The following is a 20,084-nucleotide window of genomic DNA, read 5'->3' on the forward strand; positions in this document are numbered from 1 at the left end:
TTTTTTTGTTACATTTGCTCAAACATTGCCGCAAATAATTGAACAAAGAATCTGATCAGAAAAGTCTCTTGTACTTCGGATTGAAATATTTTCGGGTAGTTTTCGGATCAGACTTAGTTCTATTCAACTTCAGGTTGTCAACAATGCAGAACTGATTAATTAACTACGAATATTTTGGTCAATATGTTCTAAATCAATTTGTGGAACTGTATTAATAATTCAGTTCATATATGAGACCAAACATTTACTAAAAATATCATATTATTTGTATTATAGGAGGTATTTTAAAGGTAATTATTAGAATCACAATTATTACACTACTCGAATAATGGAAACATGATCAAAGGGTATCAATTAAATATAGTTTTGTATACAATATATAAAGGGTAACACAATGGAACAAGGGTTCTCCTACATACGCATAGACAAAATAAAATGAAAAGAGGTAGGTTATTACGCTAAAACCATTAATTTGTTTGTATTAAATTAAAGTTAGAAAGCTATGTTTATGTGGCTAAAAAGTCATAAAACCTCTTGCGGATATCCGTTTGGGCGCGACTTGCCGACATGACCTTCCTTTAAAGATAAAATGGAGTTTTTTATTATTTGGTCATAAAGTTTCCATACGAAGGGTAATTACACGAAAGTTTACAGCGACATATTTTTATTTATGGTCTGAAATTGAAGTTTAAACCAGTATTTTCATACCATCAAATGGGAAACCCTAATGTAATACTTAAATTTGATGGGGTTTTAATTTCCGCTTGCAAAAAATTCATATTTTTATTATAGTTTATATTTAATCGATATTCATTTTCAGGACGTAGGATAAATAACCTTCAAATTACGGTTTATTAGTTATATTTTAAATTCTTCTTTTTATCAAGTAGAATTTACTTGAACCGAACCTACGGCTTAACGTGGACTCCGAACCATGGTCCTCGGCATTAAGCTTACCGACTTGCGAGACACCAAGTTGGGAATCATCCCAAAAGTCATCCGGTCTTAACGAGTCTGATTACTGACGCGACTGAGCTGACTTTATCACCATTTTAAACTAAATTATAATTTTAAACATAAAGTTCTTGCATAAAATACATTCTTTCTTAATATATCGTTTCAACATCAAATATCTCTTTTATTATTACTTCAGCAAAACTATAATAGTGCTACGCTTAGTAGACGCTTAGTTTAGTCAATTTGTAAGATGTAAAAATGGAGATTTCTGAAGCTCATTTTTGTTATAATTTACTTTTCTAGTTTCATAAACGAAAAACTGAACTTCCAGCTCTTATGCTTAGGAGTGGTGTTTGAAGTTTACATAATAAGTTTAGGAGTGGTGATGAAAGATCTGCAATATCTTGGCCGGTTTGTTATAGAATATGTAGATCAAATATTAAAATTATCGATGTAAACCCGCACAAACAAATACAAACTAAATATCTATCATAAAATAGCTTTGAACCAGTTACATAAGATTGGATACAAAAAAGTTTCAATACGTGGATTTAACATGAATTAACTGTGAAACATTGGATGGACCGAGTTTTCAATTATAAGCTACTGAACCGACAGAAAATCGAGTCATTTTTGAAACAGTGTGATAGAAATAACGTTTTAGAGCTCAGAAAACTTCACAAATGGTTAGAAAGCCCGCATTGATACTGATAAATTATCACACCGTGTAATTGAGAGCAAATGGTCCGCCATGAATTGCTGAAACTGACCAATTCAATAACTCTACAATCTACTGTCAGGGGCTAATCTGATTCAAGACAATTGAAAAAATAACCACAATTCAACAAAAGAAAAGACGTCTTCTATATATATCTCACATATATTTAGTGACTCGGCAAAAATTGATTGAGGTTGGCTAGAAAGATTTGATGCATCATCTATATAGCGCAAACCTTCAGAAATTGAATTCTCTAAATGTTTCTCAGTATTATTCATATATGAACGTTATTTATTCTAGAACAATGAGATACTGTTTCCCGACTGAGACTAAATGCTCGTTCAAGATTTTATAGATCTGCTTTAGTCGCTATGTTCAGTTTGAATCTTTATCCAACAATTTGCTCACGGACATCTTTCTTAAGGCTGTATTCAACACTAAAGAGCAAAGGAACAAACAAAAATATCTCATTATTTAAGTTTTCCGTTAAGGCTGCTCGAACTTTAAAGTTCGGTTACATTCAACTTCTAAGTCATTACACTCTGAAAATTGTTATTCATTTCCTGCGACCATAACTCAACTGCTTGGTGTTATCCAGGATATTTTCGTATAGTACACCACCCATTTTAGATTAACAATCCATAGTTGGCGCTTGGGCGTGTGTTTTAACCACTCAAATCTCAACAAAAAACTGTCACATTATTCTCTAAATCTCACCAGAGTTGGCGGTAGCTATGATCTTGGTCCTTGTGATGTCCATGACGAGAAGTCCGTGTGTAATTCCATGAAAAAATTGAGGCGTAAATTGTGAGGATCATACGTCCAAACCAATATATCAGCATCTCTGAATTCGTTCCTCAAGTGTTGTAGTACCGATTGTTGAATTTTAAGAAAAAAAATGCGACTTGCTGAATGACCATTCATATTGAATTAGCCGAAACTACTCTCTTAGCCACGCTGTGCTTCTTATATGCCTTCAATTCTAAAAAATCGTTGGGTATTGACAAAAAAAGGTTTTTTTTTCCCAAAAAAAAAAAACAGTCCAGCACATTTTGTGAAGTGAAGTATCCAATGGACTTAACCCTAACAGTGACACAGAAATTCTCTCCTATGTCATTAAGCCAGGCAACGTTCGATATTTCCAAGCAGGAATCATTTAAGCACTCCGGCGTCGAACGAAATTGTCTGCAAACTCGGTTAAAACCGTACGTTCCGCATAAATCTGGGAATCTGAAATTAATTCGGGCTCCTCTTTCCGTCGAGTTTCTTCATTTAACTAAATATAATTAAATACTGCAAGTACAATTAAATCCAATTCGGAATTGGGGTAGTTTAACTTCGCTCGCGAACGAAAGACGGATGTGTACAGCGTGGAATAGGTCTCACCACTTCGGTGGTCGTTCGAGCAGGACCTGCAGTTAGCAGGAGGCGTCGGTGGTATAATTAGGGAATGTTTTGTAACGAAATTACTGTAACTAAGTACGATTTATACGGCGGGATTGTTCTCGGGAAGCTAGTTTGCAAGGGATCTTTGTTGGGAACTCTAGAGGACACGCTGTTATCACACTAAATTTATCTTAGGAATTACATTTGCTCCAGACGACTTTAATATCTTCAGAAATGGGTAAAAGCTCACGTTAAGGTATATATTCGTATATTCAGTTAACCAAACTTAAACAAGATCTTATCATTGTGTACCACTATTTCATGTGTAAAATAGTGTACATGCGTATGTGTTTCAAATATTTTATTTTATATGCTACATAATATAATACATCAGTTGAAACTGCAGCTATATATTTTTTGATGATACAAACCATTAGTAATTTGCTTTTTGGCTTCAAGTAATAATGTAATGGAAACCAATTTACCAGGAGGCTCTTTATAGTTTTAATACTTGTGCACCTGTAGGGTACTTCTAATTACAAAGACTGAATGGTAGAGAAGCTCACCTGGCGTATTAAGAAGCCGGACTGTTGCGAAATTACTTTAAAAACGAAGATAAATAATGAAAGGAAATATTTAAATATGAAACATATGCATAAAACGGAAACAGTGGTAATACAAAACCGAACTAAGTAATACAATAAACAGAACATAATTATCCTAGGTTGCTAAAACTCTTCTAAATAATGGAACATAACAGACAATAATTATACAGTTTAAAAGGCAAACTGTAACTTCATGCAATAGTAACAATAATAATAATTACTAATGACCACCCTATGGTCGAAATTCTATCACAATTTATTAAGTTAATTATGTTTTGGCTCATAACAGGAGAAAGAGAATAATTTTAAAGTCATATGTTCCTAAAACTTGTTTTCACAATATTTTCAATATAGGATCAGACTTTTACTTAATATATAACATTAATTAAAAGTTTAAATGTCAGTATATTAAAATAAATTAAAATAACTATCTCAAGATCCAACACTCACCAACCTTTTTTAAATGCCACTTAGTTAAATTTAATTTTCATTATGTTTCAATAATTAACAAGGTATTGAAAAGTTTAAATTACTAGACCATCGAACATTATAACAAAGTATCATAAGTAAGATTAATTTCAGAAGAAAACAGCTTCAGAGCTTTAAATATAAGTAAAAATGATTTTTCTTTATTTTTATGCTTTATAATTAAGGAATCATAAATGGAGTAATGCATGCTAATATATTAAAATAGAGATATGCATGTACAAGCATAAAAGATATGTATAAAGCAACAATGAAAACAACTAGGTATTTTATTTTTTACAATTTAGAAATGTATATTAAGGGAAAGTATTGACATTCATTAAATTAATTATTGATTTTTCAAAATTAGTAGTTAATTTTGATATAAGCAAATAATGAAAAAAATTTATACAACGTTCAAACAATAATATGTAATAGAGTCACAAATCTTATAACATTAGCCGTTAAACACCTTAATATTTATCAATATTTTCAAATGTTTTTACATATAATTATTTTATTATTTTATTTTTAATTATTAGTTTATTTCAAATTTAATGTTAATAATTCATAATTTCTTTTATTTATTCTAGGTGTTCCACCTATGCAAATTATGTAGTTAGTTTTGTTTTATCTGCAGCATATTTCCATTACTTCTTTTATGTATTCATATAGTCTTTTATCTAAATTCATATTTATCATCTAAAATATATGCTGAAAGGACAATAAATACACCAGGCTGATTAAAAGAATAAATTCTTTACTTAAATTTTTAAATAAAGTTGCATGGTTCTTTGCTTATTTATTCCATTCTTCAATCGCACCATTGCAGATAGCTCATCTTTACTTCTTTCTACTTTCTCTTAATCCCACGTGAGAAATCAATAAATGAATCAAATAAATTTTCAGTGAAGCTAATTTGTAATTGTTAATATTCTTTGCAATATTCATTTTAACTCTTGATGCATCCATTAACTTATTTATTATCTTCAACATTTAGTTAGTGCTTTGTTAAGAAAAACATTTACTAAAGAAACCTGTAATGAAACAGAAGTTAATGCCACTAAAATTAGCCGAAAAAATTTAACCTTTAGAATTACCTTTAGTACAACGACAGTTTATAAGCAAGAACATTTTTTCTTAGCTGTGCTCTGTTCACAATACATCAAATTAAAACAAATGCTGACTTCGAAGTTTTGAATATGTTGTTTTTAAACACGAAATTTAAATACGAACAAGACGATTCTTGTTCTCAAATAGTGTTAATCTATGTTGGCATGTTTTTATGTATGTCGGGCATATCCCGGACAACTGTATATATCTTAAATATTCTTCCTCGATATAAGCTTTAACTGTGCCTAATTTGATTGCCCCCGAAAAATAAACAAACGAAATTAAACACAACGAACAATATAATCTAAACAATTTGATAGTCCTTCTGAAATAGCTGTGAACTTACGTCATCAAAATAAGGTAATAAAATATTAACACTTTTCCGCACCACAAATGAAGTGGAGTTCTAGACGCATTTTCTTATGTTGTGTAAAATTTTATATTCATTTTATCTAATTTATCAAACACTTGTTCACGATTCCAACATTTGTCAATGTCTTCTTGTATGTTAATGACGTTCATCTGAACCGAAGGTGTTATTGTAAATAATGCTCTTTGCAGAAGTTAAAACAGTTGATCCGTTTATACTCTTCTCGAACAGCATGTCCAGCAAGGAAGGTAATAATCTATGACCCTATTTTTTGCCATCTAATCTACTCTGTATCTCTTTTCAGGCTTATTGCTAAAAAAAGTAAAATACATCAAACAGAATTAATGTTTACCGAGGAACAATTTAAAATAGATCTCTCCCAAACTACAATACTTCATAGATTAACAGTTTCATCTGAAATAATTGTATTAAATTATGATTATATCGGAAACACAATATCGAAAAAAAAACTCACTTTTTTGTATATTTCACATACCTGATTGCGAATTAAGTCAACATCAAGGTGATCTTGATTCGTTACCTACCTCGTATGTTGATGGTTTTTCTTTGATGAATTTAAAGCTATATTGTTATTCACTTTTTGATGGATTTTGGTCACTATTACTAGTTCTATTACTTCCATGCTGTTCAAAGTAAATTATTCAAGACCCAATCTGCTTCTGACTCTTGACTATATATTGGTTTTGGTCTTTTCAACCAGAGTAGTCACAAATATTAAGCAGTATATAAAGGCAAAGAGCCAAAGCAACGTTTGCCAGTTTGTAGCCTCAAATTATTATTACTATTATTTTGAATAATTTTGCAGACATTTGACAACCAGGCGAACTTTATAGTCTGATTTGGTTACATGTTCGGACGTATCAGACAACCTCGTATCACTTTTTAATTTAAAAACTGCAATAGATAATATATTACAAGTCGTAATGACGTGAGTTTATTGTCACTTTGGAAGGACTGTAAAATCAAGGGGGAATCTTTTTTTACTCTTTGTGATTCCACAATCTGCCCTATAGGCAATAAGTATTTCTTATGTCTATATTATATTTACATGGCATGCAGAAAATCACTTAATTAAGCGATCATCTGTACTAAATATTATCTCAATTAATTAGTCTTATTCTAAAGTTTATATATGTCCAGTAATCAGATCAGGTGGTGTTAAGCGTTTTTGTCTACGCACTTCACTATCATCGTCGCATATTTAGCTGATTAGCGAGTACATTGGGATGCACTGACATTCTTTCGAAATACTTCACACAAACACGCTGAATTACACTCGTTATAGCTTCTAGAGGAATATCGCGTTGAATCACTTTATTTGAAATATAGTACGAAGCATCAACAATGGCACGCAACGCTTTATTTTGGAATCGTTGAACGATGGATGTATTAAATTTGCTAGCGGTACCCCATAGTTGGATTCCATATGACCAAGTAGGTTTGAGTATAGACTCATACAGCAACAACTTGTTATCTAATGATAACTTGGATTTGCGCCCGATGAGCCAATACATTGGATATAATTTTAGTCGAAGTTGTTTTTTTTTATAGAATATGTGCTTCTCCCAGGTTAGGCGTCGATCTAAATGCATACCAAGATATTTAACATGCTCTGCTTGAGGGAATTGACGATGATTGATATTCACTGGTGGGCATGTTCTTCTACGCAGGGTAAACGTTACATGGGTGGATTTTGTTTCGTTGACTTAAATGCGCCATGTCTTTAGTCATAATTGTATTTGATCCAGGTGGGTTTGTAGGTTAATTGATGCTGTGACCGGAGCTTCATGGGATGCCAAGATTGCTGTGTCGTCTGGGTATGTTGCCACAGTAGTTATTTTTGTGGTGGGCAGATCGGCCGTATACAGAAGATAAGTACTGGACCCAGTACTCTACCTTGCAGAACTCCTGAATATATGGAATTTATTCGGTATGTTCATCGCCTTGATTTATAATAACATAATTATCAGTGAGATACGATTTTAGTAGCTGATAGTCCGGATGAGGGAGACGTTTTTTTAGTTTAGCCTGCAAGCCCGTTTGCCATATTTTGTCAAGAGCGTGATATATATCTACAAAAGCAGCCGAACAATATCTTTTGACAATTAGGTCAGTGTTTATTTTGTTTACAAGTCTGTGCACTTGTTCTATGGTCCTATAGGTTTGAAATTAATTGGATCTCCATCCGTATATGAATATATTTTAAATAATAAAAAAAATTAACTAACCCTATTATTTCGAAATATTGGTAAAAATATCATATATAGGAAAATTAAGAGAAATATTGTATAAAAAATATTTAAAGTTAGTTAAAAATATTATTTATTTTACCGTTAAAATAGTATTTCCCCTTTCGACAAAAGCAACCAAAACAATTCGGAATTAAAATAAAACAACAGAACTAAAATTAATGTTAAACCCGAAAAATAATCTTAACGATTAATGTGTTATAATATGTTTTCGTATTAATAATAGGGGCTCGACCTGCCCCTCCCGATAGTGAAAAGGGGGATAAAAATTAATTAGAGCTGAAAATAGACGTTTTTGCTTTGAAAGGGCAACGGTGCATGAAAGGTATAGGACCCGAACGACCCTTAAAGTCGGAAGGATTGATGCCCAAGATCGGAAATTTCGAGGTCAGACTGCGGAATTTTCTTGTTCGATTGGAGTAAGGCTTTCAGGAACCGAATCCTGATCAATATTTGATTATATTAGACTAGATAACGACAAATACAGACGACTGCTGTTGGGTTAACTAAGTGTTGTGAATAAATGCTGCTATTTGGAGAATCTTCACATAAAATTAGTTGTTTATAATAATATTGTCTTCGCTATATATTTATTAGTAATATTTAGCGTAACACACAGTTCAGTGGGTGCTAATTTGATAATGCTTTATAATATAATTTACTTATATCTATTAGTAAAAATGTGTTTCAGATCATTGTAAAAGGGCAGGACACCCGGTTGCAAAATGACGTGCAAACATTAGTCGATGATACGATTGCAACCAAACTAGCATCGTGCCAATATTCCTAACAAATGCCTTTTTTAAATAAAAAAAATGTGGTGAGTTTCGTGGCATTATGTTTTCATATAATCTTCTAGAAATTTCAAATATCTGCTTTACAACATATTTGCGGTGCTTTCAATAGCCGATAACATCCCATTCCTCGATATCGTAACCATCTGTTAGTTGCTAGCGGGCGGTAATAGCTCTTGGTGCTTGGACAATCACATAATGCAGTCAATAAAACCACATTTGCATATTCTTCTTTATCAAATGTTCCTTCTTCTATTACATCAAGAGAAATCATTTATAGATTATTTATAAACTTGAAATATGAAAATAATATAGGTGTGTCCATATTCAACAACAGAGAGAAGAAAATGTTATTGTTGTTAGAAATACTATAGTAATATATATATAATTTCCAGTCAACCTTGATAACCTAATTAAAATTGATACAATAAAAACAAATGAGTGTGGAAATTGACTAGAATATTTGGAATCAAATTGCAATATATATTAAATAATAGAAAGGGAAAAATATTTTCGGTTTTATCTTTTTTGAATATTTAGTCGGAATTCTCTAGTAACACGCATTTAATGAAGCTATGCTATAGCGTATTTGAAGAGCAAATTGAACAGTCCAGAGATCATTAAAGGTATTAGAGATAGTCAAAAATTATTGTACCCAAATCATAAAATTTCAGAAAGATATATTCATCATACTTTCATTTTAAACCCTTGAAGTTCATTCCCAAATATCAATCTATAAGATGGTGAAAATCTTAACATTATTGAGATATATCTACATATTCTACCTGCTGAATTCTCTTGCTGCTAAGTATGTCATATTACAAACTTGATTAATTTCTTTCACTGTAAAATTTAAGTCATTTAATTAATTTATCCTATTTGTAACAACTGAAACTAAATCTACCTTCGACTCTCCATATATTTAGTCCCGTTAAAACGCTGAAATGTTACACTAAAAGATCTTATTTTTAAGTAAAAAGGAACATCACAATATAACTTTGAAAATGCTATATCAAACGCTTTAATAGTTAAACAAATAAATGCCCAACGTTTAATCAAAGCAATACGGTATATCGCCATTTCTTTTGACAAACGCTTGGCTTGCAATATCATGCAGTGTTGCCAAATCTAAGGGCAAACCTATATATTATACTAAATACTAAAAAAAAGTCTACTCCATTATTGTTTTTTCTTCATAACAAAATATAAAAGTTAAAGTCAGAAAGTCTTGTTAAATATATTATTTTTCTGAAATAAAATACATCCATAAAGCAAATAGCCTAGCTTCAAATTTGGCAACATCGACTTTTGTTATTTCGGCTTGCGGCGAGTAGATTGCGCCGACGAATATACGTATAGTCCCGAAAGTAGCCGAATCTGCGGACCACGGTGATTTTTAATGTATACATACATTATGTGTCCGATAACCGACTTAATGTCTGAAGTCATGGCAATTCTTTGAGTAAATTAAAGTAGGTATCCAAAGAGAAGCTTACAAGACTTGGTATTAGTATTCATACAACGATGACTAAGTTCAAATTAGTGCTAAACAGAGTAGATTCAAGCAAGTAGATTGAGTAACGGGTATTGACGCTTGGTGAAGTGATGTGATTATTAAGGTAGGATCGGAAAGGAACTATTTACCAGAAGCTACACGAACCTACCCAAACATTTAACGCCATTCTGTAGTTTCTATAATAAACGCGATGGGGTAGGTAATTAAAACTAAGCCATAATAAATCAATAGGAAAGGCACTGTTTTATCTCATGAGAATACTAGATCAGGTATATTTTTGGTGATTACTCTAAAATTGGAAGGGATAAAGTTGGTTCCTAAACAAGCTTCTCAATTATTAATTACCTAGGTGCCAAACTACTATCCATCAAAACGCCCTATCGTTATTAGTGTTCAAAATATTATAGAGAGTAAAAATCCAATAGCTACACACCCGCTTGGGTTTATTAACAAGGTTTTAATAATTGACCAAATGCATAGAATAACAAAGGTAATTAAAAACCTATTAAGATAAAAAGGTGTGTTCAGTTATTTTCTTAGATACAGCCTTATTCACAAGTTACAGAAAGTATTAATGAAATAATATACTGAACTACTAAAATCTTACATTATAGCCAAATTATTTACAATCAAAGAAGAGGAATCTGACTCTAAAATAGAATAAGCTATGGCAGGCTACCACAAGAAAGTGCATCGAAGAAAATTATTTATCTACTTTACATAAGTAATATACTACAAATAGAAAATACTATAATGGTTACATTTTGCTAACTATACTGCAATTCTTACTATCAGAGACAAAAAATGAAGAAGCCACATAAGCCGTTTGCAACAGCAAATGACGTTATAAATAATTTGACTTTAACATGAAAAACAAAAAATGAAGTTCACGTATAATCAGACCGCATAAACACCAATAACAATAAATAATAGCATCATTGCATATAGTATCTCGGAATGGATGGAAAACTTCGCTGGAAATGGCATGTAAAACAGAAAAGGAAAGAACTACTGTTTAAATATACGAAAATGTGTTGGTTAACTGGAAGAAAATCACAAATATGAGTACATATTAAATTGCTATTATACAGCCAACCATTGAGAAGTATATAGGCACACATAATTCGATTATTCCTCTAAAGTTTTTAGAAACCGATGTCTTGAAAAGTATTTTATTTTACCAAGGCTGAGCTGTTTCTGAGAAAATCAAAACAGTCACAAGAAGGCATAAGGATAAATTCCATTCTCTTGTCAATATCGAAATATTAGAAATCTTGGATAATACCACAATAGCCCACTGACTCAAAAAATCCAACCATTAGTTCTTATGCGGTGTAGTATAGTGAGGTGTAGTTAATAGAGAAACAACAATGTTAAAATATAAACATTATTACACCAAAGACTAAGATATGGCCAATAGGTTGTGCTAGATATATATCTAGATATAAGTTACTGCAACAACAGTTATAGTAAAAACATGGAAAACAAACCATTATCTCAATCCATTATTAACAATAAAAAGAAGAAAATAATCGAATTATTCCCGAGTAACGACCTCCGAAAATAAACCATTATCTCCATCATTTTTCACATTACTTACAACTCTATTTTCGAGTGAAAAATAAAAATGCCTCGTCTGATTTATTAAAATTAATACAGGACCAACGTAACCAGGAACGGAAACCGCCAGTCCGCAAACACAATTAAGGTGAATTTATTACAGATGCAATTGCCGAAAAATTCGCTTTCCCGTATACCTGGAAAAGCTCTCGTGAGAAAGGAGCGATACGAACGCGAACGAGACCCCCGCTTGTTGCTTCCCCCTAGAAAAGGAAACGTGGAAAATAGGATGTGGGCCTTATTATTAGGAAAATGCGGCCGTAAATAGTAGTGTCGGTTGAAAAGTGAGTAAGGGGGGCCGGATAGGGTGGCGGAACGAAAGGAGGTGAAAGGGAAGGGGTAATTGAAGTTGGTATGGGCCGAGGGAACGAAAGACGGGGGGAGAGAGTTTAAATAAATAGAGCTATTTCGACTAAGATTAATGGTTCTTTATTGGGTAGGTTTTTGTGTAAGGGTTCGGTTTTTGTTCCGCATACACTTTTAACCTTTTTAGATAGTGATGATAATATAATTTAGTGTTGTTGGCGATTCATTTAGCACCAGTTTCTAACAGTTCTCTTTTTAAAGGGTTAAATTATAATTAATCACCGCGCAGATTACATGTTCATGATACATCTGTAATCATTTATTACATTACTTAAGGGTTAGTAAACAAAAAATATACACAAAACACAAATATTTTTATAGCATTTTTTATAATGTAACATTAAAGTATTTAATACTTATTGTCAGTTTATATAAGATGTTTCAATTGTCTCGAGCCCGTGGTGGTCCCTTTTTGCCTTGTTTATTAGTGCAAAGTTTGGCCGCATTGTATTAATAAAACAGGCGACAGTAAAAAGACCCAGTGTGCGTGCTGATTAGCCAGAACTGCTCATGTGCATTTACTAATGAAACCTGAAATGTTCTAGTTAATACCAATAAAATTTTTAAAAATATATTAATAAACTCTACAATTACTTCTAATACTAAAAAAACTATTTTTTCTGGCTGTTCTGAGTTCCCCAGATATTAAACTAATTCTTAAAATAAAAATGGATTGATGTTTATATTATAAATCTGAAAAAGCTGCATTTCGTATCAAAACCGTACCCAAATATTGCAGTAGTAAATACACTAATTTGTGCATAAAGAGTTAAAATGGCCGGCTTGGTTGGTGAAGTGCTAAAGGCGACAGGAAGGTATACCCGCTGTTGCGATAGTCGCGAAGTCGAATCCTGCTGCGAGTGCTGCACGTGGTAAATTAATCATTTTCTCACAATGGAGTAAAAGAACCAATTTAAAAAAGATATGTTAATTAAAATTGTTTTTACAGAATTTTCAATATAAGATCAGAAGTATATTTGATTCATAATATTAGTTAAAATAATAAATGTCTATATATTAAATCGTATTAAAATATATGGAAACATCTCAAGAACTAACAATCACTAACATTTTTCAAATTGCATTTAATTACATTTAATCTTCATTAACTTTCAGTAAGTATCATAAGTAAGGTTATTTTCAGAAATGTAACAACTTCATAGCATCAAATATAAGAACACATCATCTCTCTTTACATTTATGTTATAAACATAAGTATGGAATAATACATGAAGTAATAAATGTTTGTACATTAAAACAGAGAATATATGAATAAAACAATTTCGAAATTGATATTTGACTTTTGCATGTATATCAAAACAATATCGAATACAATTAGGTAATTTATTATGTACAATTTGGAAATGTATATTAAAGGAATACTTTTACAATTTTTAAATTACCTATTGATTTTAAACTTAGGTCTATAAAATAAAGAATCAAATTAATTGATAGAATTTCAATGAATAATTTGTCATATAGTCACGTATCTTATTGCATTAATCATTAAACATCTTAATATTTATCATTGCTTTAAGATGTTTATAAATATACTGTTAATAATTTATAATTTCTTCTATTTGTCCCATGTGTTCCACCTATGGAAATTATGTAGTTGGTTTCTGCATATTTTCATTACTTCATTTATATATTCTTATGTACAGTTGACGTTCAGAAATCCCCTTAGAAAATGTTGCTATAAATGGATCAAGCTTGTGTGTAATTATAAGGGGAGATAAAGTAATTTATAACAATAAATCTGTTTCTTTCCGCAAACTTCTTAAAAATAATTGGTGTATTGTCTACATTGCGATAAAAAAAACAGCAAGTGCCACGTAATATTAGTTTTCTTCCTTCCTTTATATTAATAGGCATTTTGATAAATTGAATAAAAGATGATCAAAAACAAGCCAAGAGAACAAAGCCCATTATTTATGGCATGTGCAGTTGCCAAAACTTTCGGTTTATTTGGCCACCTGGAAAAGCTCGCGTGAGTGGGCGAAAACGAATGATCCCTGCTTGTTGCTTCCCCCAGTCTGGGGCAACGAGGGGTAAACTGAAACGCGCCTTATTATGAAATCGGGACCGTAAATAGTAGCGTTGTTTTAAAGGGTGGATTGAACGGGGTGGATTGAACGGGGATATATATATATATATATATATATATATATATATATATATATATATAAATATATATATATATATATATATATATATATATATATATATATATATTCGTCTAATTATGGATTAAAGAATTGGAATTTAATGCTTTAAAGCCAAAGTCAAATTTGGTGTTGACCCGACCCTATTATATAATCATACGATGCTCTCCTGCTGCATCATAACTTGGTCGATATACCACCTTTAGAGAATAGTATATTTTCCCAAAACTGTACCCCATCAACGGATTTAGAAAAGTTCCCAATAAATACTCGTTAACCTTGGAAAGTATTTTTCGTGAAATAATTCGGATAAAATTCGGGGTACGGCGACGGTAATAAGAAATGTTCCAAAAACGGTACTCTATGTCTTTAATATAAATTTAGGAACGTGACGAACAATGGCCATTGGTCCCTTAAAGGACTCTCTAGCACAGTGTTTCTCAAACATTATTCTGCCATGGACTGGTAATTTTCACACTGCCCCTTCGTGACCTACTTAATACTTAAAAGACCCAGGCTGGTTCCATTAGAAAAAATAATACACATTTATTGATTGCAAAAATATTTTATTAATACTATATATTTTGGTGTAAAGAATCCATGTTCGAAAAAATGACGAAAGTTTTATCCAGAAAGTCTGGTTCCACTTCAAGTCGGTTTCTATATTTATTTTTAAGGAAAACTATAAAGGTTATTACTCGACAAAAAATTATCAATAAATAGTCAATTGTGTTAAATATATCCTTGAAGAATACTGATTGTATTAGCAGTTCGATTAACGAGTCGACATCTGAATCTGGCAAATTAGTTTCGGGATCCGACTTGAATGTAAATGTGTTTCTTATCCAAGCTTTGTCACTGTTGATTGGAGCAAGACATTCTTATCATTTCATTTCTTTTAATTCACTAACCATTATTAAGATATTGTATCTTGAGAACCATCGTACCTCACAGTGCAAAAGAACGTGTTTGAGATTACTTTCCATTTCTTTGCACAAGACAGAGAATAATCTTGAGTTCAGTGGATAAGCTTTTATAAAGTTTCTGAACTTGACACACCCTTGCATCGTCACTGTTAAGTGTAAAGGATTTTTCTTGACAACTGATGCCCCTATTTGAATGCTCCAATGCGTCCATACACATTTCGGCTCTACAACATCAGCTCATGGATCAAGCCCAGTACGAATGCTTGACATTGTTCGTACGCCACCACCACTCAATCTTACACGCTTCTTCCATTTAACGTTATTTCTATTGATACAGTCATTTATCAAGTTAAATATTTCTTCGGCTATAGTTCGTGTTGGCAAAGATTTAAAAAAAAAGAAAACTCTTCACAAATAGTATTCTCAAAATCATATTATACGAAACATACCCGATTGGCATTATCAGATATGTCAGTGCTTTCATTGATTTACAAGGAAAAATAATAACATGATTTCAGATGCATTACGACGTTTTTTCAATATCATCTGCAATATCCACAATCCTACGCTTTCGTGTTATTCAATAATGCTAACTAACGTAGTTGGCTTTGCTGTATCTTTTTTTCGAACAATCGAGATGCTGCAAGATGTATCGACGGAAATATTATCTTCTCGCCAACAACATGTGGATAGGCGGACTTGGCAATCAATTGTGAAATTTCATAAGAAGCCAGGATATTATCAGATTGTGTTCCTTGTGACAAAATAGACTCCACTTGTAAAAATAGATACTGACTTGCATATTGTGAACTCACTTAACAATATTGGAGATATTTTCCTGATAAAATCACCTAATGGTAAAAATACACTAAATTTAAAGTACCAGCATAAACCAAATTTAATCGTTTTATCACGCCATCCGATAAACTGGGATAATAGCACTACAAACAAAGCTCTGTCCGAGCGCGAAATCCCACCTAATAAAGTTCCATTAATCTTCGTTGAAATAACTCTATTTATTTAAGCCACTCCATCTTCAGGTGCCCCTTTCTTTCACCTCCCGCCGCCGATAAGACCCCGTTCAATCCACCCTTTAAAACAACGCTACTATTTACGGTCCCGATTTCATAATAAGGCACGTTTCAGTTTACCCCTCGTTGCCCCAGACTGGGGGAAGCAACAAGCAGGGATCATTCGTTTTCGCCCACTCACGCGAGCTTTTCCAGGTGGCCAAATAAACCGAAAGTTTTGGCAACTGCACATGCCATAAATAATGGGCTTTGTTCTCTTGGCTTGTTTTCAATTTATCAAAATGCCTATTAATATAAAGGAAGGAAGAAAACTAGTATTACGTGGCACTTGCTGTTTTTTTATCGCAATGTAGACAATATACCAGTTATTTTTAAGAAGTTTGTGGAAAGAAACAGATTTATTGTTATAAATTACTTTATCTCCCCTTATAATTACACACAAGCTTGATCCATTTATAGCAACATTTTCTAAGGGGATTTCTGAACGTCAACTGTACATAAGAATATATAAATGAAGTAATGAAAATATGCAGAAACCAACTACATAATTTCCATAGGTGGAACACATGGGACAAATAGAAGAAATTATAAATTATTAACAGTATATTCAAGGTTAACGAGTATTTATTGGGAACTTTTCTAAATCCGTTGATGGGGTACAGTTTTGGGAAAATATACTATTCTCTAAAGGTGGTATATCGACCAAGTTATGATGCAGCAGGAGAGCATCGTATGATTATATAATAGGGTCGGGTCAACACCAAATTTGACTTTGGCTTTAAAGCATTAAATTCCAATTCTTTAATCCATAATTAGACGAATATATATATATATATATATATATATTTATATAGATATATAGCATGAAAAAGTTTGCTTTTTTATTTAGGAAACCGCTTGAACGATATTTTTCAAAATCTGTGGTGTTAAATTTTAATTGAAAATGGAACCATTTAAATAAACATTTTAATTATTTTTATTAAATTTTACTATCAAGATAACTTACAAAAAAGTAGAAAATAATTTAAAAGTGCACGCTTTTACTTTTTCTTCTATGTTCATAGGTACTATCTCTTAATAAACCCCAAAAATGTTTTTATTGTATTCGTGTATGTATAATATCACCAAGCAAATTCTACTGTTTTAAGGGAGATACTAAAAGCTCTGCTTTGCTTTTTGGCAACTTTACATTCCGAATTAAATCATTAAAATCTTCTGTAGTAATAAGATGGTGTTTTGGTTGTTCTGATATAGGTAAAAACTACTTATCGGAACTACTTTTATGAGAACTAAGAGATGAGTTAATATTCCGCGATAATTTCTTCGATGGCTCAGGTACTGGTCGTGTCAGATCATGTTCGACTGGAACAGAAGAGCATTCCATATAAGGCTATTCGATAGGTTTTGCATTTTTACCTTTACGTCTTTTACTCGGATTCACAATACAAAAGTAGCAGTCGTTAACGTGATCTTTGGTTCTCGCCAGATTCTTGGTGTTGCAAATTTCACTGATCTTTTCTCACCTCGATACCAATCTAAAATATAGAAATATAATTTAATACGTCTTCTATATTCAATTCACGATTTAATTAAAATTTGCTTAATACCTTCCAAACATCTTTAACAATTTTTATTAACAACATGTAGAGCCCATGTTTTGTTTTGATTCCGAATAGGAGAGTTAAAATATGCTTCGTAGGCTTCACAGAGAACGTGAGATTTTCGCTCGAGTCATCGAATGTCGAATAATTATTCACGTAGAAGAGGTAGGGTTGAAAATACCTAGGAAACCATCGCCTTGATTCACTTCAGTGAAAATAATTAATGTAAATAAATTAATAGTAAGTAGAGTGAGTGCGTTATTATTTACATCCTAGTGTAGTTGAAATAGTCATCTGTGGGCAATCCAGGGAAATTGAAGTTAGCGTCAGTCTGTGAATCGTTAGTGCTAACGATAAACAAATAAAAGGGTTCCATCGGGAGTTCCCTAAGAGAGATATGGAAGATCTCCAACTACCAGAAGAGAATTAGTTTTACCTAGTTTTTTTAAATAAAATTTTGGTCCTTCAAATCGGATGGAATTGGGGACTTTTGGTCCTTTGCGAAGAATTCATCTGGAAAATTGTGTTAGTTTGGGTTTGTGATAAAGCTCAGTTCAGTAATCCCGAAGTTAAGAAGCATGAAGAAAAAAGCAAGTAGTTGCACCTAAAATATCCTATTCATTTGTTTACAGTAGATTTGTAAAAGTTACAAGGTTTTTTTGGAATTTTATTTTTGTTTCTGCACCATCGGTGTATCTACGACCACGTTTGAAGTCTGCAAACCAACGTTTAATTGTTGTATCTGATGGAGCAGAGTCCTTATAATACTTTTCAAGTCATTGCTATGCTTGAATGGTATTTTTTCCCATCAAGAAGCAGTATAAAATTAATACACGAAATTAAGTTTGATCCATTACTTTGAATATAACAAATGTAGTGTCAATCTTAGCACAACAAGTAACAAATTTATGATTAGAATGTCATATAGATACATAATAATAGGACATATTTTTCAGATATTTTACAAAATATGTAGTTTTCTTGATTAGATTTTTATTTATGTCTTGTTATATATATTTCGGCGATTTGTGCATTCTTATTCTGCATCAATCGATAGCTTTTTCCTGTTTCTGTCGATTTCCAAAAATAATTCTAATTTTAAATTAGTATTGTTATTAAAAATAAAACAATACCCTTTATCACTTTACGTGATCAGCAGTTCGTTCTGAAACCGAATCGATCGAAACTGTACAACCACAGGGAAACACATTCTGGTTGAATAACCCGCACGAAAAGAACAGCAGCCGGAAGGAAATAACGAGAATCAGAACGAGCAAACTGGAATACTGGAAGATTTTTCGATTTCCGCCGAGATAATATATTTCATTACGATATTTCTTACCGAGTCGTTCGCGAAGCAGACGAAAATACAACTTAAAATACGGTTCACGTAAATTTATATCAACAACAGGTGAGCGTTGTAGGCAGGATTCCTGAAACTGAATGGGCTATTATATTTCAGTGGCGTAACTTTGCGATTTGCATTGTGCCGTGTATTTGACTAATAGATAGTATTACGTTAATATTTTCCTTTAATCCAAATTTAGGTTTAACAGTAAATTTTCACACTATTTGCTGAATTCAGACCTACTTTGTTCAATGAAATATGACATAAGGGTTGGGAAAAATCGTTTTGTGTTTTTCCAATAGGAGGCCCCAAAGTCGCATATCTGTACTAATACTTGTTCAATAAAACTATACTATAGCGCGTTTGAAAAGTAATAGCTGCAGACCATTCTGAACAGAAACGTAGCTACATTTATTTATTAAGTTAAAAGTTTAAATAAAGTTTTTAGGTCACTAACATATTTTTTTTTATTTAAAAAACGGAGGCTCATCGAACATTGTTCACGGTAATAAGTGGTCGAATGAGCACCAGTGTTAGAATTGGTTTGCTATATTTGCGCCGGAATTTCGATATTAAAGAGATCGAAAATAAGGAATAATAAAATAATAAAATAAAGAAAATAAGAAATTAAAGAATATCGCCCTGATATGTTAGTTATTCTAGAATTCAGCTGTCAGCTGACAGCTGTCAAATTTATACACATAACTTTTGAAGGTTAGGGCTAATAAAAAACATATGGATTTAATTCTAGTAGCGTCATCTATCTGTCAGGCAGGGGACTTTTCAATTTACCTGTTATAATATCAACTATTAGGTTATAAGGAAATTTATAG

General features: G+C 32.0%; 1 protein-coding gene and 1 long non-coding RNA gene across 2 annotated transcripts in view; one reads left to right on the forward strand and one right to left on the reverse strand.

The window, feature by feature from the left end:
* LOC143200049 (alpha-2B adrenergic receptor) overlaps positions 1-20,084 on the forward strand; it is a 619,947-nt gene that overhangs the window by 442,036 nt on the left and 157,827 nt on the right. The window lies entirely within an intron of this gene.
* LOC143199861 (uncharacterized) overlaps positions 17,341-20,084 on the reverse strand; it is a 29,485-nt gene continuing 26,741 nt past the window's right edge. Inside the window, exons 2-3 of the long non-coding RNA XR_013006572.1 lie at positions 17,719-17,837; positions 17,341-17,664 (exon numbers count right to left, since the gene is read on the reverse strand). This is a non-coding gene — a long non-coding RNA (uncharacterized LOC143199861). The remainder of the gene's footprint in view (positions 17,665-17,718; positions 17,838-20,084) is intronic.

Source organism: Rhynchophorus ferrugineus, unplaced genomic scaffold (assembly GCF_030347505.1).
Source record: "Rhynchophorus ferrugineus isolate W39M unplaced genomic scaffold, kcgeb_rfMv2 rfM7, whole genome shotgun sequence".
Lineage (NCBI taxonomy): Eukaryota > Metazoa > Arthropoda > Insecta > Coleoptera > Curculionidae > Rhynchophorus > Rhynchophorus ferrugineus.